Source organism: Macaca nemestrina, chromosome 15 (genome assembly GCF_043159975.1).
Source record: "Macaca nemestrina isolate mMacNem1 chromosome 15, mMacNem.hap1, whole genome shotgun sequence".
Taxonomy (NCBI): Eukaryota; Metazoa; Chordata; class Mammalia; order Primates; family Cercopithecidae; genus Macaca; species Macaca nemestrina.
Window position 1 is genome coordinate 45003092 of NC_092139.1, and position 21439 is coordinate 45024530.

The following is a 21439-nucleotide window of genomic DNA, read 5'->3' on the forward strand; positions in this document are numbered from 1 at the left end:
TGCTTCCAAAAAAAGCTTCTAACGTCTTCCTATTTTATTACTTATGAGTGTGCATATTACGAGTCCTGGATGTTCTATCTTAAATGGGTTATAATTTCATATGTCATTCTACCATCATGGATGGTGCTTAGCTTAGTTCCTTTCTTTTATTTCTGCTGATTCTTTTGCTGTTACTGCATATCTAAACTTTAAGAAATTATACCATCTTTTAGAGCAACAAATTCCTCAAGGGACTTTACAGCAGTAAAGTTATTACTTTAACAAATAAATAAAATAGCACAAAGCCTTACTTTGCCTAATTTAAGGACTTAGAAGCATTCATCCCTCAGCAATGAGTTGCTTCAAAATTACCCTGAGGCATAAATGAGTGAATTATGCAGGAACAACCTGTCCTGGCTTCTGACTGTGCCGGAAGCAGAGGCATAGCACCCATGGGTGACAGGAGACCGCGGGAAATCCCAACTCGTTTCCTTTCCTTGTTCTCAGGCACTTTGGAGCCACCTCATTAGGAACTGGAAGAAAGAGAAAGAGGTTTAGAAGTAATTTCAGAGATGCTGAGAGAGTTGGCTGCTCCCCAAAGCTGTTCTCTGTGGCAAGACTCACATGTACATGAACATACACCGTCACACATTCGCACACACATTCATGCCCATATACACATATGCACTGTCACACACGCATGCAGACATATACTCACACATTCACTGTCACACACATACATGCATACACTGTCACACACGAACACACACATGCACTGTCACACACATACACGCATACACATACTCAAATACACATACACACATACACACATGCACTGCACACACAAACACATGCACTGTCACATATACACACATACACACACTCAAATACATATACACACGTACACTCATGCACTGTCACATACATACAGACATATACTCACACATACTTGCACTGTCACACACATACATACACATACTCAAATACACACACATACACACATACACACATGCACTGTACACACAAACACATACATGCACTATCACATATACACACATACACACACTCAAATATGCACATATACACACATACACACATGCACATGTACACACATACACATACTCAAATACACACACATACACACATACACACATGCACTGCACACACAAACACATACATGTACTGTCACATATACACACATATGCACACTCAAATACACACATATGCACACACTCAAATACACACATATACACACATACACACACTCAAATACACACATACACACATTCAAATACACGCATATACACACTCCAATACACACATATACACACATACACACATACACATACTCAAATACACACATATACACACACACACATGCACTCTCACACATGCATACATATACTCACACACACATGCACTGTCACACACATACATATACTCAAATACACACATATACACACATACACACATACACATACTCAAATACACACAGATACACCCATACACATACTCAAATACACACATATACACACACACACGCACTGTCATGCATACAGACATATACTCACACACACATGCACTGTCACACACATACACACATACACATACTCAAATACACACATATACACACATGTACTGTCTCACACACACATATGAACTGTCACACATACATGCATAAACACACATACACTCACACACAAACATACACTGTCACACACACACATGCATAAACTCACATACACTCACACACACACATACACTGTCACACACACACACACATATACTCACATACACACATACACTATGACACACACACATGAAACCCATGTCTAAAGTTCCATGTGGCTAAGATTGGTTCTTGTCAGCCTGCCAATAATGAGACCTTCATAGCTTTGATGAGCGGAAAAATACTCTAGGGGCTCAATGAGAGGAGAAGCTGACTTGGTCTATTTCACAATTTTCCGCAGACCTCAGCTCTGCTGTTTAGTATACCGATCTAAAGGAGAAGCAGGAATCATGTAGGGAAGGACTAGGATCGACAGTAATAACCAACGCAACAAAGCACTGGATATATGCCAGGGAATGTATTGCAAATTTCATGAATATTAAGTCTGTGTTCTCTGCAACAGCTCTATGAAGTAAGCAGCACTCTTATCACCAATATACGGCCAAGGAAACTGAGCCTCTGAGAGGGAGACTAATAATTTAAACTCAAGTCTCCACATCCTAACCAGGGAATTTTTCTTAGATATTTATTCGAGTCCCTTTAAAAAAGTAGTACTATGACTCTATACTTAATATTTTGATAGGTGTAAGGAAGCCAAATTAAGAAAAATATATGCATATATAATGTAAATCGTGGAATACAGTAGAGCAGTGGTATGCTAGGATGACATGGGGTTTAAGGCCGAGGAGTTCGGGAAGAGCATTCACAGATAAAGGAAGTTAGAAAGGAACTTATTGGAAGGGATTGAGGATTTGGAGAAAATGCACAGATGGCAGGTGACAGGAAGCCATCTAACTAGTTTTCCACGATTGGTGAGTTGATGTGTGGGACTGGAGGCCAATAACACCTACATATCAGGATCATTTGCTCAGGTAACTGCCAAAATTGAAACATCAGATGTTACCTCTGGAGGAGGGAGAATAAGGAAGTAGAGAGAACACACTAAGGATTGAATCTGGGGAAATGCACTTGTTTAGTGAAAAGGTGGACTAGGAGGGTCTGAGAAACAGGATTTGAGAAATTAAGTGGGTATCATATTAAGAATCCCAAAGAGTCAAGTTTCAAGAATATTGCTAATGGGCAAGAAGAAAAAGGATGGAGAATTCCTGCTTATCGGGCCATTTGATGATTTCAGCGTATGCTCTTGCTTAAAGTGGTGGAGGAGGGGTTCTGTAGAAGGTGGATTTCAGGTCCTACACAGGGTATTTTGTGAGACTATGAATGACATGATTGTAGGTTATACATAATTTGAAACATTTAAAATAATAAAATGCTAAAGGTGGAAAACAGGAAGTTTTAAAATTATTATTATTTTGGTTTGGTTTTTGTCTTTTTTCTTTACCTTCTTGCTTTCTCTTGATTTTAAGAAGAGAAAAATATCTGTGCTATGGACAGAAAGCAAGAGGAAGCAGTAAAGATGCTGATGGTGAAGCAGGATATGCTATGAGACAAAACCTTGACATGATGTATTGGACAGCAGTGCATCTCACATTTGAGCAAGCATAAGAATCCCTGGGAGAACATGTGAATGTAGATACCCAGGCCTTAACCTGGGAGATTTTAAACGAGTGGGTCTAAGGTGGGACCCCAAAAACCTGCATTTCTGATGAGCTATGCTGATCCGGTGTGCTCTGAGCAGATCTGTGCAGCACTTTCAGGCTTCCTTTCTCTGCAGCTTTTGGCTTCGAGACATCCTGGGATTCTGCCCTCTCTTGGCTTTCTAGAAATATCACACTGTTCTAATTCCTCAGTCTCATTTCCAACATCATCTCTTTCCTCTTTGTGTCCTTTTCCTCTCAAACTATGAAATATCCAGGGCTTGGTTTTCTGAACAGTTGCTTTCTGCAGGATACATGTGAAAATAATTTATACCAATATTTCTAGACTGATCCACTGGCTCCTCCCAACTCTTGTATTGTCATTCCTGCTATATCTACTTGGAAATCTCTTCCTAGTTGTCTATGCCTTCGACCTTACCGGAAAAACACCAGTCCTTTATTTCTCCCCCAAATCTAGAGTCTTCCTTGACTGATGTGGGACCCCACAGTCTCTACCCCTCACAGTTCAACAAAGGAGGGAGTACTTGTCCGTTCATAACATCGCAATCCAAAATGTGCTCCTTGATTGAATCTGGATTTGAAAATATCAGTGTTAAAAATATTTGAAAACAACTGGGGAAATTTAACAATGGACTGTGGTGTGTAAGATATTATTAAAGGATTGTTAGTTTTGTTGAGTAACATACTGGGGTTTTGTGGGAAAACGTACTTTTTCTAGTAGAAAAATAGACCTCTAAACTATTTTTAGCTTAAATTGCCCCGACCCCATCACCTAAGCGATGTAACAGGGGAACATGACTAATTCATTAGAGTTGCTAAAGCTGTTTGTCATGCCACTGTGAGCAGTTTAAAGGACAACTAATAAAATATTAACTTAGGTGGCATGTCCAGAGGACACTTAATATAAAATTATTTTCTTTATTTGAAAATTGGATATAGATATTTTTGAAGTCTGCTTGAAGATAATTCTGACTATTCATTTTTTTATCCTGAACAGAATGAACTCTTAGGCCGAAAATGGTCTTGATTTTCAAAAATAGAGAAGTCTGAGTATAGATCATAAACATGTGAGTGCTGAAAAGAAAAATGAGATTTTGTAAAAAGGGGATAATTTTCAAGTCGACAAATATTGGTGAACTTCAGGGTCCAGGGCCGTTTAAGAATTCAGAGAGATTAACAAGTAATTACATTTTTTATTGAGTTTCTAGGATTGACAGACCTGGGGCTGATGGATTCTTGGGAGGTTACAGTCTAGGTCAGTGGGAGACATGCATTTGTGGAATGGTCCAGACAACAGATGGAGTCACTAAGAGCTGCCAACACTGTAAAGCCCTGGTTTACAAACTTGACTGCATTTTGGACTCACATGGAGAGGTTTAAAAAATACTGATGCCTGGGTCCCAACTCTCGTGTGTCTGATTTAGTTGCCCTGGGGTGTGGCCTGTGCATCAGGATTTTCAAAACTCCCCAGGTGAATCTAATGTGCACTCAAGGCTGAAAACAAGCGTACAGAAGTCCAGGATCAATTCCAGCTGGAGAATTTGACTTCCTGGACTGGGCCCCATCCCTGCCCTGGAGGAGCTCTCTAATTGTCTTACTCTTTCTCTTCCCCTGCCTCTCAGCATTTGTTCTACTTAGAAATTTTTGCCTTTCTTCCTTGAAAGTGAACTAACCACAACAAACAAAGGGAAATAAATGATTATTACACCCGGGCAGCAAACAAGCTCTACCAATGATAGAGATCTTGGTTTATGCAAGTAGCTCAGTAAACAAATGCTGTGTTAAAAGCTGAAAGAATGCCCTCCCTCTACTGCTAGAACAAAACATCATCCATGTGTCGGCCTGGGGTCTGATGAGTGATTCAATTTTCTTCAGATTTTGTTGGTGTCTGATAGATGCCACTAGAGGCTATGTTCTATTCCAGCCTGTTTGAAATGCAAAGGCTTTCGTAGCAAAATTATCTCACTCTAGGAAAATAGACAAGTGGTCAGTAAACTACGGTTCTGTGGGCCAAATGCAGCCCACTTACTGTTTTGTAAATCAAGTTTCGTTGGAACATAGCCATGCCTTTTCATTTACTTATTGTCAATGGCTGTTTTTGCACTACAGCGACAGAGTTGAATAGTTGTGAAAGAGACTGACTGGCCTGCAAAGCCAAAAATGTTGTCTATCTGGTCAGTTACAAAAAAAAAAAAAAATAGTTGCCAATCCCTGTAATATAGGCATTTTCATGCCGTCATTTTAGCATTTGCCTACTGTGGCCAATCAATTTGAAAAATGTCTCCAGTTCTTCACTCCTCCCTACATCTGTCTCATTTTCAACGTGACTGCAACTCCCCTCACCTGGGCATGGAGCCAGTTTTACCAGTCATTGTATCTGTATTGGCCTGAGAGTTATTTTGACCTAGAATGCCAAGGAAGTGACACTGTATCCACCCTGAGCTGAGACTTCTTTTCAGACTTTCACTTGCTCTCTTAGCATCCTGACTCTGAATAAGCTTAACTAGCCTTCTGGATGATGGGAGACACACAGCCCAGGTTGCCCCATTGCCTTAGCCAACAATCAGACAATCTCCCAAAGCAGAATTGACTTCTAAACTGCCACTGACCACAGGTGCATGAATGAGCCTGATCAAGACCAAAAGAAGAGCCCAGCTGAGCACAGCACAAATTGTCAACCTGCCGATGCATGGACTATATACACGTTTGATGTTTTAACCCACCACATTTGAGAGTGGTTTGTTGTACGGTAAAAGTTAACTGATTCACCTGTCATTAGGAATTAAGCCAACTAATTCTACGGTAGGATTTCCTTTTTTCCTTCCTTTATTCAAAGCCAGAATATCTCAGTCTTGTCCGTAAACCTCAATCTGAAAACAGAGAGAACAATGCAAAGAAAGAAAAACTTTATGATAATTCTATGACACTTTCACCAAACACTGAGAAAACAAACATAAAATTAACAACTTGGTTTTCAAACAGAAGTAATAAATCTGCAAGGACCCACATATAAATATATACTGATAGCATTTTAAGGTAAAGAAAACTATATATGTGTGTGTGTGTGTCTGTGTGTCTGTGTGTGTGTGTGTTTAAAATGAAGCAAGAATAAAACCAACGGTTGAAGAAATTGTTTTTTTTTTTTTTTTTTTTTTTTTTTTTTGACACGGAGTCTCGCTCTGTCACCCAGGCTGGAGTGCAGTGGCTGGATCTCAGCTCACTGCAAGCTCTGCCTCCCAGGTTTATGCCATTCTCCTGCCTCAGCCTCCCAAGTAGCTGGGACTACAGGCGCCCGCCACCTCGCCCGGCTACTTTTTTGTATTTTTTAGTAGAGACGGGGTTTCACCGTGTTAGCCAGGATGGTCTCGATCTCCTGACCTCATGATCCGCCCGTCTCGGCCTCCCAAAGTGCTGGGATTACAGGCTTGAGCCACCGCGCCCGGCCGAAGAAATTGTAATAAAAAATTACCATGTGCCAGCCACTGGTCATGACAGAGATATGACAATGAATAAGAAGCATGAAGTCCCTCATCTCCCCTAAAGCACATTCTTGTGGAGAAGGACAGACTACAAAGAAGTGGACACATAAACGAGATAATATAATACAGCAAAACATTTAGAACAAAAATGCAGTAATGTGATAAATCTTAGTAGGCTATTATATACATTTTATGTATATATATGTAATATAGGCTAATATAATATAGGCTTATATATATAATATAGGCTTATATATATAATATAGGCTTATATATATATGTATATATTCTCTACTATTAATTTAGTGACAAACCATTAAGCTTCACCTTTCCATTAGATGCTCTTTCTGCCTAGAGGACTCTACACTCAGATAGCTTCATGGAGTATCTGGGTCTCAGTTAAGTGTCAATTCTTCATTGAAGCCTTCCCTGATAAACCAGTTTATAATAGCCTACTAAGATCTATCACATTACTGGATTTTAGCTTTTCTGAATATTTTTGCTATGTTAAAATGTCTTGTTTACTTATGTGTTCACTTATTTGTCACCTGTCGTTCTCCGAAAGAATGTGCTAGGGACTTCATGCTTCTCATTCATTGATGTATCCCCAGAATGACCAGTGCCTGGCGCATGGTAATTTCAATTACAATTTCTTCAACCAATGGTTTTATTCTTGCTTCTCATGGATATAACATCATTTTATCTAAAAACAAAAAAGTACCCCCAGTCCATGACTAAATTGGAGATGTTGATTTTTGAGCAAATGAGGATAGTAACAGTATAAGATTTTTAATGGCATTTTCAATGAAAGAATTATACAACAATTCCTGATTACTCTTTGTCTTTATATGTGCCCATAAGTTTACTGCTAACACTAAGAGAGTGTATCTTGCTGTTACCAACTCTGGCCACATCTTCACAAGCCCATATAACAGGTCACTATTTTGTTTTACAAACAGAAGTTGATTAAGTTGTCCATTCTCTAGCACCCACAACAGACCACAGCCCAATATGTCAGCAGAATGTAAGGATTTAGAAGGCCTAAAATCTACAAGCTCAGGAAGACACCCAATTAACAGAAATTAAACTTCAAATCTGACTCATATACCTATTGGAAATGCTGGGCTGTGTCAAACAGTATCCAAGCTTGTTTCACAATCAGGTTAAAGCTCTGGGCCTTGTGGGGGTTGAAGACTGGAATTCTATTTTAAAAAGAAACGTGTAAGGCACTCCGCTTCCCATCAAGAAGTGTAATGAGTAGGTTTCACCTATGCTCTCCAGTCCCAAATGATTGAACTGGCATTAGTGCCAAAAAAAATTGAAAATGTCTTAACATGCATTAATTGCTTAATGGCTGTGTTGTTTGCCTGAAAAGGGTGGGGTGGTATTTAGGTTGCTTAATGACTTTACATATTCCCATGGCAAAATACTTGTGATTTGATTATGCTATAATTAAAGAGTTACATAAACAACATCTTTGGTAAGGAATAAACGGGCTTCCTTGAAAGAGGGATTTTGGTCAGCTCCAGTTGCTATCTCCGGCCCCTTCATGAGAAGAAAACTCTCACCCCCAGGTTAACTCCTGTCTCTACCTCTTAGAATCTGTCGCCCTTGGTTTTATGCCTGCCTCTGCGTGTGTCGTTGTGAGTGTGGATCATGGGGGATGGGGAGTAGGCAGAGGGAGTAGTTTTAAAAAATAAATGACATCTTTAACAGACAATTTTAAAACAGGTTGAGATATAAGTAATAAGGACAAAGCACTTTAAATTTAGAAAAGGCTTGGGACCTTGAAGCCAAAAAGTCTAGTAATGAGAAACTCCAAGGGGAGAATGGGATCTGTCTTTTAAAACCAGTTGATCAAATGTTTATTACTGTATAAGGAAGAACCTTTGAACTTATGTGGTTTGCTCTCATGTGTCACAGAAATTATTTCCTCCAGGAACACAGATTCTTAGTTTCTTAACCATAGGTTTCTTGCAACTCTTGGCAGTCAAGAGAGGTCTTTAGCAGGGAAGGTGGGCATTCCACCTCCCAAAGAAAGCACACCAGTCAGGATGATTTAAAAAGAAACGCAGGGATTTGGTCTCAGGTTTACACTGAATCTTTATCTTTGGATATTAGGAGGGCTTTTCTCTTCACGTCCCTACTGCAATCCCTGCTTATTATACAGTTACAAGAAAGGTGGGAACTAATGAGAATAAATGTCCACTTATTTAACTACAGTTAACTTTCACAGTACATTTTCTTTTAATTTCCTAGATTTCAGTCTTTTTCGTGTTGTAATCTTTGCTACATTTGGCAATGAGTCATTCATCATGTTCACTGATCCAAGTTTCCCACCAATAATTTACAACCTATTCTTAAATAAAAATAAATATCAACTGCAACTTTATTTTTCTTTAGACATTTTCACCTCCTCAGCTTTCAAATATTAGAAACTAAATCCTATGAGCCTTTCATTTACTAAATAGCTTAAGCCAGCAAACTGAGCTGAAACTAACTTGCTTTTCCATTAGACATATTGGCAATTCTTCTAAGACTGGAATGCGAGAAGAGTTCTGGGATTTGGGGGGTTTGCCTTAGAGGCTGTGGTAGATTGATGCCAATTCTAGTCCGATTCATGACTTTCTCTATCCAAACCTTTTGCACTAAGACTCTGAAATTCTTCTCACCAAGAATTGAAGCCCATTTTCCTCACTGTTTGAATCTGGACTGCCTTGTGACTTGTTTTTGCCAACAGAATGTGGCAGAAATAATGGGAGGTCTTTTCTAGGCTTCAAGAGAACTTCAGGCTTTTCCTATCTCTCATAGAAGCTTCCACAGCTACCATGTGAACCAGCCCAGGCCAGCCTGTTGGAAGTTGAGAGGCACATGGAGACTTTAGCAGCCTCAGCCAAGAACAATATAAACCAGTCTAGACCCCTAAACATGTGAGGGAGCCCAGCCAACATCAGCATAGCTGCCTCCCAACCCACAGCTGACCACAGATGCATGAGTGAGCTTGTCTAAGGCCAGCAGAACCACCTGATGCATGGAAATGCATGAGCAATGAAAGATACGCATTGTTCTGAGTGCCTGAGTTTTGAGGTAGTTTGTTATACATTAGTATGTTGTGGATACAAATATTTAAGAAAGATATTGTTTCTGGATCACTGCAACATCCACAAAGGTAAGCAAGTGAAGACATCAACATCCTTATCACGTGTATGAGGGTACCATAGAGGAGCATTGGCCATTAATGACAAATATGCAATGGATACCAATGAGATTTGAGATAGCTATTCTAGGAATAAAGTATGAAAACCAACAGAAATTATACTCATCCTCAGGGATCTTACAGTCTATTGGAAATGATAGATATTTCAAATTATTTATTTTGAAATGAAAGAGAAAGAAAAAGTCAGTGGATCTCAATCCTGGCAGTACATTAGGATCATCTGGGGAAAATGTAAAATATACCAATGGTGAGTCCCGTCACAAACCAATTAAATCAAAATCTTTGTGGTTAGGTTCTGAGCATCAGTGTTTTTGGATGCTTCCCAGATGATTACAACGTGTGGTACAGATTGAAAATTACTGCTCTGCAGTGCTTTTCCAAGAGCAGTCTGTAGACCACCAGCAGCTTCACTCAGGAGCTTGTTAGAAAATGAGAATCTCAGATCCTACCTCTGAACTGTTGAGTCAGGATCTGTAGATGGAACATGGGGGCTGTAAACTATATTCTGACAAATTATTTGTGTGATTCCTATGCATGCTAACGTTTGAGAAGCACTGGTCCTGGTTTGGGGGCAGCCAAAATTGACATCAACTGTTGATTACTTGGTACAATTGATGCAAGTCAGGAAAGCCCTCAAATTGGGGTTTAGCCCAGGATGGTTCATGGCTTTGTCCAGAAAAGAATTCAAAGGTGAGCTGTTGGTGTTAAACAACAACTTTTATTGAAGCACTTGAGTACAGCAGCAGCACAGGAGCTGTTCTCTGTTCAGCAGCTCTACCCCACAGGCACTGTGCCCAGAGCAGCAGCTACAGAGGCAGTTCTGCACTCATATTCATACCCACTTTTGATGATGTGCAAATTAAAGGGCAATTGATGCAGAAATTCCTAGGATGAGGGTACTAACTTCCAGGCTGTCAGGTCATTGCCATGGAAAGAAAGGGGTGGTAACGTCTCGTGTTGCCATGGCAACAGTATACTGGCATGGCACATTTGAGGAGTGTGCCATGTCTTATGAGGAGGTGCTTACCCCCCTCACCTGTTTTAGCCAGTCCTCAATTTTGTATGCTATCTGAGCCCCACCTCCAGAGTTGTGCCTCCTACCTCGCAAGCACCTACACATTCACACACACAAGTACTCCTAGAATGAAGTAAATTGTCAGGATTGTTTTCCTAGGCATAAAGGTGAGGCATATGTGTATTGAGTGCTCTGTTATTAATATGGGTGAGCTATACAACAAAAGCTTATGTGACACTTATTTTGACCTTGCTCATGATTTGAGTGTTCTGTTGGCCACTCTGTTTAAATTTCCTAGAAACTATTCCCCACAAATACCAGAATTTACAACCTTATTTTAAGATAGGAGTCTAATGGTGCCATGTCTACCAGCATTTCCTCCCTTCTATAGTTTCCATTTCAATTTGTAATGTAATATTTTAAGAGTTGTCCTTGTTTCTGGATGGGCTTAGAGGCTAATCCGGATTTAGTTACCTTTGAAAGGGTCACTCTCCATCAAATTAAGGAGATCATACTCCAGATTTGCCTGGGACAGTGCTACTTTATGCCCGTTCCCTGGGCATAATTATTAATAGCATCTCCTTTCACTCTCTGAAGTGTCCCAGTTTAGACGATATATTATTGATTAACTTACTTAATATTAATAACTGCATTATCTTTTGGAAGAAGTAATTTTTGCCTTTTTTTTAATAAAACTATAAATTGTTATTAGATGTAAACATTTCTTGGGGGGCAGGGCCAAGATGGCCTACTAGAAACATCCGTGCTCGTTGGCTCCATCGAAAGAAAACATAATAAACATGTGAATCCTTCACCAGCAACCAAGGTATCCAGGTTCTCTCATCGGAACTGACTAGGAGGCTGGCGTGACCCACAGGAAGAAACAAGAACAGTGTGGTGCAGTGGCCCACCTGAGAGCTACACTGGGAAGGGGAACCTCCTGCCTGCAGCCAAGGGAGGTGGTGAGTGAGCATGCTACCCAGCTGAGGAAACTGCTTTTTCCACAGAACTATGCAACTCACAGATCAGAAGATCTCACTTGCGAATTCATGCCACCGGGGACCAGCGTCCCAACTCCAGAATGCACAGACTCTTAACAGCCACTCAGCTGGGATCTGCTTAAGCTTCTGGAACTCCCAGAGGGAGAGGCAACCAGCACTGTGCTTCCCCTGCCTGCTGTCTAAGCACTTTGAACTCCTTGCAGGAGGGGCAGCAGCCACCACTGGGACTGGCAACTGCCCTACACACTAAGCTCCCTAGGTAGGTGAAGGGCGGGACCCATCTCTGTAGCCCCAGGCTATGTATTTCCCCTGCTGGAGCCAGAGAAGCTGGACTCCTTGGTCCCAAAACTTGTCCTCCACAGCCCAACACAGCAGCTGTGGCAGTCCGTGGCCAGAGTGTCTCATCAGGCTTAACCCTGACTCATCCTTCCTCATTGGGCAGGGCTTCCCTGCAGGAGCTCCAATAAATCCAGCCAGAGGTTCAGGGACAAAATTTGGATCTCCCCCAGTGAATCATACCCTCTCCACTAAGGGACAAAGTGCTTCATTAAATGGGTCCTGTTCCCTGTGCCACCCAACTGGGTGAGACCCACCAATTGGGGTTGTCAGACACCCTATACAGGAGAGATCCTGCTGCCATAGGTTGGTGCCCCTCTAGGTCAGAGATCCCAGAAGAAGGAGCAGGCACCCATCTTTGCTGTTTTCCAGTCTCCTTGAGTGACATCTCTAGGCACAGGAGTGAATCAGATGAATAGGGCCTGAAGTGAACCCCCAGCAAACTGCAGCAGCCCTACAGAAGAGGGACATGACCTCTGGGGAAAAAAACAAACAAACAAACAAAAAAAACCAGAAAGCAACAAGGGGAGCATCAACCACAACAACAACAACAAAAAGTACCCACAAAAACCCCATCCAAGAGTCAGCAGCCTCAAAGACTAAAACTAGACAAACTCATGAAGATGAGAAAGAATCAACAAAAAATGGTGAAAACCCAAAAGGCCAGAGTGCCTCTTCTCTTGTAAATGATCACAACATCTCTTCATCAAGGGCACAGAACAGGGCAGAGGATGAGATGGACAAATTGACAAAAGTAGGCTTCAGAAGATGGGCAATAAAAAACTACACAGAGCTAAAGGAGAATATCCTAACCCAATGCAAAGAAACTAAGAACATCATTAAAAAAAGTTCAAGGAATTGCTAACTAGAATAACCAGTTTAGAGAGGAACATAAACGACCTGACAGAGCTGAAAATCACAGCACAAGAACTTTGTGAAGCATACACAAGTACCAATAGTTGAATCAACCAAGAGGAAGAAAGGATATCAGAGTTTGAAGACCACTTTGCTGAAATAAGGCATGCAGACAAAACTAGAGAAAAAAGAACAAAAAGGAATGAACAAAGCCTCCAAGAAATATAGGACTTCATAAAAAGACTGAACCTACAATTGATGGGGTACCAGAGGAGACAGGGAGAACGGAAACAAGCTGGAAAACACAGTTCAGGATATTATCCAAGAGAACATCCCCAAACTAGCAAGAAAGACAAAGATGAAAATTCAGGAAATACAGAGAACACCATTAAGGTATTCCATGAGAAGATCAGACTGTAAGGCATAATCATCAGTTTCTCCAAGGTCAAAATGAAGAACAAATGGTTAAAGCCAGCCAGAGAGAAAGGCCAGGTCATATACAAAGCGAAGCCCATCAGACTAACAGCAGACCTCTCAGCAGAAACTCTACAAGCCAGAAGAGATTGGGGGCCAGTATTAACATTCTTAAAAAAAAAAAAAAAAATTTCAACCTAGAATTTTATATCCAGCCAAACTAAGCTTCATAAGTAAAGGAGAAATAAAATCCTTTCAGACAAGGAAATGCTGAGTGATTTTGTTACCATCAGGTCTGCCTTATAAGAGCTCCTAAAAATCCCACTAAATATGGAAAGGAAAAGCTGGTACCAGTCACTGCAAAGCACACCAAAATATAAACACCAATGATACTATGAAGAAACTGCATCAACTTGTGTGCAGAATGACGAGGTAATATCATGATAACAGGATTAAATTCACACATAACAATAATAAACTTAGATGTAAATGGGCTAAATGCCCAAAGTAAAAGACACAGACTGGCAAATTGGATAAAGATTCAAGACCCATTAGTGTGCTGCATCCAGGAGACCCATCTCATGTGCAAAGACACATACATGGGCTCAAAATAAAGGGTTGGAGGAAAATTTACCAAGAAAATGGAAAGAAAAAAAAATGCAGGGCTTGCAATCCTAGTCTCAAACAAAACAGATTTTAAACCAACAAAGATCAAAATAGACGAAGAAAGTATTACATAATGGTAAAGGGAAAAATTCATCAAGAGCTCACTATCCTAAATATATATGCACCCAATACAGGAGCACCCAGATTCATAAAACAAGTTCTTAAAACTAAGAATAGACTTAGACTCTCACACAATAATGGTGGGAGACTTTAACACCCCACTGTCAATATTAGACAGATGAAGGAGACAGAAAATTAACAAGGATATTGAGGACTTGAACTCAGTTTTGGATCAAGTGGATCCAGTAGACACTGACGGAACTCTCTATCCCAGAACAACAGAATATACATTTTTCTCAGTGCCACAAGGCACTTATTCTAAAATGGAACACATAATTGGAAGTAAAACACTCCTCAGCAAATGCAAAAGAATGGAAATCATAACAGTCTGTCAGACCACAATGCAATCAAATTAGAACTCAGGATCAAGAAACTCACTGCAAACCACACAATTTCACGGCAATTGAACAACCTGTTCCTGAATGACTCTGGGGCAAATAATGAAATTAAGGCAGAAATCAAGAAGTTCTTAGAAACCAATTAGAACAAAAAGACAATGTACTGGAATCTTTGAGAAACAAGTAAAGCAGTGTTAAAAGCTAGCAAAAGACAAGAAGTAATTAAGATTAAAGCAAAATTGAAGGAGACAGAGACATAAAAAACCCACGAAAAAATCAATGAATCTAGAAGCTGATTTTTTTTTAAAATTAACAAAGTAGGTAGACCACTATCTAGACTAATAAGGAAGAAAAGAGAGAGGAATCAAATAGACACAAGAAAAAATGATAAAGGGGATATCACTACTGACTCCACAGAAGTACAAACTACCATTAGAGAATTTTATAAACACCTCTATGCAAATAAACTCAAAAATATAGAATTTATGGATAAATTTCTGGACACATACACCCTCCCAGGACTAAATCAGGAAGAAGTCAAATCCCTGAAAAGACAAAAAACAAATTCTGAAATTGAAGCAGTACTTAATAGCCTACCAACCAATAAAAGCCCAGGACTAGACAGATTCACAGCTGAATTCTAGCAGTTACAAAGAGCAGCTGGTACCATTCCTTCTAAAACTACTCTAAACAATTGAAAAAAAGGGACTCCTCCCTAACTCATTTTATGAAGCCACCATCATCCTGATATCAAAACCTGGCAGAGACACAACAAAAAAAGAGAACTTCAAGTCAATATCCCTGATGAACATCAATGTAAAAATCATAAAATACTGGCAAACCGAATCCAGCAGCACATCAAAAAATTTATCCACCGTGATCAAGTAGGCTTCATCCCTAGTAGGCAAGGCTGTTTCAACATATGCAAATCAATAAACATAATCCATCACATGAACAGAACCCAAAACAGAAACCACATGATTATCTCAATAGATGCAGAAAAAGGCCTTTGATATAATTCAACATCCCTTCATGTTAAAAACTCTCAATAAAGTAGATATTGATGAAACACATCTCAAAATAATAAGAGCTATTTCTGACAAACCCACAGTCAATATCATATTGAATGGGCAAAAGCTGGAAACATTCCCTTTGAAAACCAGTACAAGACAAGGATGCCCTCTCTCACCACTCCTATCTAACGTAGTATTGGAAGTTCTGGCCAGGGCTTAGCCGGGGCTGTCTGCTGAAGCATCTACACATGGCTTCTTCACTTGGCATGGCTTCTTATAGCATGCAAGATGGATCCACAAGGGAGCACTCTAAGAAGCATCCAAAGAGAAAGCATTCCAAGAAAACTGGAAGGAAGTTGTGGGGCCTTTTACCATCTATCCTCAGAAATCACATTAGCATAACTCCCATTGCTTGATTGGTTGAGGCAGTCATAACCCCATCCAGATTTAGAAAGGGGGGGCATAAATAAGCCGTCTTGTGGGGAGGAATGTCAAGGAAGTTCGGGGCCACATTTGATGAGCACTACTTATACCAATGCCACAATCATGCAGAGGTGTTTCCCTGTCTCCCTTGCTCGACACTCTCTTCCTCTTTCCTTTTTCTAGTGCCTGATGTCCTTGTAGTATCCTTTAATTATATAATCCTCTGTAAAAATTTCCTCCCATGATCCAATATCCGTGCCCTCTACCTTCTACCTCTTCTCACAGAAATTCTGTTCTCTCCAGTTGGATTATCCCTGCTAGCATCTAGTGTCAATTACTTTACTGAAATATCGCCTAAATTTTGAATGGCTGAGCGATTTAATGCATCTAGGAGGGTCTCTTCATATTAGATGCAGAATGTGCCAATCCAAATGAACAATAATTAGTAGAAGGTGTGGAGATCATTGTTAAGCTCAGAAGCCCTCCTTTACATTGTCCTGTTTTCCATGTATTTCTCATCTCCTCCCTAGACCCTACACTATCCCAAACTAAAGGAAGGGCTAAGAGCACTGTGTCATTCCATTTCAGAGAGAGATGCCACTCCTCACTGTACCTCTCCCTGTACCACCCTGGTCCAGTTGTTACAACTGCATTTCCACACTTCACAGTATCTAAGATGAGTTTAACTATAAAATTGTCTGTTTATGTATCACTTAGGAAAAACTGCTGCTATTAAAGTATAATGCAAGATTTTTTATGCAAAGGGACACAGGAAACTTTTGAGTATGATTGGCCTGGCCTAAATTTTGAGTGTGATGGTGGTTTCAAGGGTGTACATATTTGTCAAACATATGACATAGTGCCATTTGACTATGTGGTTTATTGTATGTCATTATAGCTGAACTAACTTGAAGAAAAAGTACCATTGAATACTGTAATATTGATACATTTAAATAATGTTTTCTTAACTGCAAGGAGCATGCTTGGAAAGGAATCATGTTCAATATATTGTGTGAGATGAAACTAAGTTTTCATCTTCAGATTAAAAGCATCTGTTAAAATGCTTTAATTTTAAAGCCATCTGTCGCTCTAAAGACACCCTTGGGTAACAGGCTCACTGACAACCATTCTGTTCCACTTTGGAGGAACACTGAAGTGGGCCCATAAAACCTGAGTATTCCAAGATGATAGTCATGGATGAACGTAAGCTAACTACCTCCTGTTATCTCCTCTAGCAATCTTGACTGAGGTTCATTCATATTCTACTGATGCTTTTTTCCCCTCCTTGCCCCATCCCAGCAGTTTCTCCATGACAGCTGCTCAATGGATCAGGCAGACTGAGGGTACAACAACTTGTCAAGGTGTCAGACACTTTCATCAAGATTCAAACTCCTGACCATAAATAGCCAAGGGGCTTACAATTTCAAAAAACAACAATATTAAATAAAACACAAAATAGATACAGCTACCACTCCTGACCAACTATATATGATGCTTAGCATCCCCAAACTAATGCTCACTTCTAAATACAGCAAGTGTCCCAGACACTTAAAGACCAGCTATACTCTTTTATAAAAAAGATTTTTATGTTTTAAATATTTGTCTACAGTTTATTTTTGAGTTAAAATATCCATACGGTAAAGATTCAAAAATATAAGTGTACAATTTATTCAGTTATGACAAATGATAACATCCATATTAACCATACTCCAGTGGATATATTGCCACTTTCTATGGTATAATTTTTATTTTTTTATTTTTATTTTATTTTATTTTATTTTTGAGACGGAGTCTTGCTCAGTCACCCAGGCTGCAATGCGGTGGCGCGATCTCGGCTCACTGCAAGCTCCGCCTCCCGGGTTCTCGCCATTCTCCCGCCTCAGCCTCCCGAGTAGCTGGGACTACAGGCGCCCGCTACTACGCCCGGCTAGTTTTTTGTATTTTTAGTAGAGACGGGGTTTCACCGTGTTAGACAGGATGGTCTCAATCTCCCGACCTCGTGATCCGCCCGTGTCGGCCTCCCAAAGTGCTGGGATTATAGGCTTGAGCCACCGCGCCCGGCCTCTATGGTATAATTTTTAAATTATATTTTAAATGATTGTCACTGGTATACAAAAGTGCAGTTGGCTTTTGATATTGATTTGGCAACCAACAATAATGCCAAACTCGCTTATTTATTCTAAAAATGGGCCCTTAAACTTTTAAATTTTCTAGGTAGGCATTTATAATATACTATCTTTAGATAATGACACTTTTAAAAAATTCCAAGTCCTTATTTTTTATTTACTTTTCTGACATAATTACATCAAAGACATATAATACAGTGAGAAACAGATGTAGTGATAATGAGCCTCTTTTTTTTCCAGAAATTGAGCTTTAAAATTTTCACCATTAAGCATGATGTTTGCCACAATTTTTGAAGATATTGTTTATCTGGTTAAGGAAATTGTTATTTTTCCTATTATTGCTAAAGATATCTCTATATGTATATTTACATATATATAATATACTTAGCCACAAGTGAATGTTAAATTTTATCCAAAACACTCTTTTTCATATCTGTTAAGATACTCATATAGGTTTTTTCTTTTAATATGTTAATAAAGTAGATAGTATAATCTTACTTTCTAATGTTAAACTAATTGTATTCCTGGGATAAACCCAACTTAACCAAAAATTATTTATTTTTTATTTTTTTTTTTTTTTTTGAGACAGAGTCTCACTCTGTTGCCCAGGCTAGAGTGCAATGGTGTGACCTTGGCTCACTGCAACATTCGCCTCCCAGGTTTAAGAGATTCTCCTCCCAAGGAGCTGTGACTACAGACATGCGCCACCACTCCCGGCCAGTTTTTGTATTTTTAGTAGAGATGGGGTTTCACCATGTTGGCCAGGCTGGTCTCAAACTCTTGATATCAAGTGATCTGCCCACCTCAACCTCCCAAAGTGTTGGGATTACAGGTGTGAGCCACCACACCCAGCCTAAAAAAAATTTACTTTCAATGTATTACAGAATTTGATTTGACAGATACTATTTAATATTTTTATATCTGTGTTTATAAGTGACACTAGACAATAAGTTTTTTTAATACTGCCCTTGTCTGATTTTGATATTGAGATTACCCTAATCTCAAGAAGTTAGCTGTAGGATGTTTCCTCCTTTTCTGTATTCTGAGAGTTTTTGTAAGATTGGAGTTAGCCGTTTATAAAATTTTTGGTTAGAACTTGCTATTTAGTATTTGATAAAATAAGGATAGACAATTTTTAAATAACAGTTCTAGATTAACAGAAAACTTGAAAAGATAGTCAGAATTGCAATGGGCTTTGCATCATTTTCCTTATTATTAACAGCTTATATTAATATGGCATATTTGTCACAACCAATGAAACTATATTGACCCATATTGTTAATTTAGGTTGTTAATTTATTCAGATTTCCTCAGATCTTACCTAATGTCCATTTTCTGTTCCAGGATCGGATCTGGGATACCACATTGCATTTAGTGATCATAACAATTCCCAGACTGTCCTTCCTTGACAGTTTTGGAGAGTACAGGTCAGGGAATTTTGTAGAATATCTCCTATTGGCATTTGTGGGGTGTTTTCCTCATGATTAGACTGGGGTTATTAGTTTTTTGGGAGAAAGAGCTTAAGGAGAAAATGTTGCATCACATCAAGTTTACACAGTAACAACATGATTTATTCATTGTTGATGTTGACCTTGGTAACCTGGCTGAGGCAGTCTTTGTCAGGCATATTCTTTTCTTCTTTTAAAAGTAAAAGAGTATTTCGCAAAGTGTGGACCATGAGTCAGAACATTCAGGTCATCTGGGAGTTTGTTAGGAATGCAAAATCTCAAACTTCATCCCAGATAACTGAAACAGAATATGCGGGTTTACCAGATCCTACGTGATTCATATTCTTTTTTTTTTTTTTTTTTTTAGACGGAGTCCCACTTTGTCACTCAGACTGGAGTGCAGTGGCACAATCTCGACTCACTGCAACCTCTGACTCCTGGGTTCAAGTGATTCTCCTACCTCAACCTCCCGAGTAGCTGGAATTACAGGCACATGCCAGTACCCCCAGCTAATTTTTGTATATTTAGTAGAGACAGGGTTTCACTATGTTGGTCAGGCTGGTCTCAAATTCCTGACCTCAAGCCATTCACCTGCCTTGGCCTCCCAAAGTGCTGGGATTACAGGAGTGAGTCACTGTGCTCAAGCTCATATTCTTTTTTAACATTTGAAAGAACTGCTTTAAGATAACCTAGAGCAGATTTTATCAAACTTTTTTTATAAAGAGCCCAATAACAAACATTTTCAGCTTTGTGAGTGATAGGTTCTTTGTCACAACTTTTCAATTCAGCCCTTTTAGGAGAAAGTATCCAAAGACAATGCATAAATGGCATAGAGTTTAAGTCCTTACTTAACATCGTCAACAAATTCTTGGAAACTATGCCTGTTCTCATGCTGTTAATAAAGACATACGTGAGAGTGGGTAATTTATAAAGGGAAGAGGTTTAATTGACTCACAGTTCCACGTGTCTGGGGAGACCTCTCACAATCATGGCAGAAGGTGAATGAGATGCAAAGGCATGTCTTACGTGGTAGCAGAGAGAACGTGTGTAGGGGAACTGCCCTTTATAAAACCATCAGATCTCACGAGACTTATTCACTATCATGAGAACAGAATGGGGGAAACAGCCCCATGGTTCAGTTCTCTCTGCCTGGTCCCTCCCATGACAGGTGGGGATGATGGGAACCACAATTCAAGATGAGATTTGGGTGGGGACACAAAGTCTAACCATATCACTATGACTTTAAGTGAAACAACATACAGCAGGTCCTCAAATAACATTTCTTTTTTCAAAGCCTAATAATGAGAAAAAACATGTTTTTTTAATAAGTGGTTTTGCTTAAAGTTACATTTTCAAAGAACCTATTGGTGACTTGCTGTATTTTTTTTAGCAAAAACTTATAGACATTAAAATTTGAATTTGAAATTTGAAATGAAATGAAAACTTGAAATGTGTTGTGAAATATTCTTATTACCTCTTAAACATTTAAAAAACATTTCAAATAAATTTTTTTAAAACTTTAAAAATTATTTTAAAGCATTTATTTCAAACATTTAAAAAATTAAAAACAATTTCTTTTTTGCAGAGGTTTTGTGCTCTGCCAAAATAGGCACCCAGTTGGAGTTGGCCCATGGGCTTAGTTAGGCCATCACTGATACAGTGGCTTTTCTTTGGATCCTGCCAGCTGCTAGCTCTACCTGATTTGTAGCTTTTAAAGAAGA

At 39.4% G+C, this 21439-nt stretch overlaps 1 long non-coding RNA gene across 1 annotated transcript in view; it reads right to left on the bottom strand.

Moving 5' to 3' along the window:
* LOC105481514 (uncharacterized) overlaps nt 1-21439 on the bottom strand; it is a 168912-nt gene that overhangs the window by 50835 nt on the left and 96638 nt on the right. The window contains exons 7-9 of the long non-coding RNA XR_011613506.1: nt 6037-6137; nt 3304-3550; nt 388-512 (exon numbers count right to left, since the gene is read on the bottom strand). This is a non-coding gene — a long non-coding RNA (uncharacterized lncRNA). The remainder of the gene's footprint in view (nt 1-387; nt 513-3303; nt 3551-6036; nt 6138-21439) is intronic.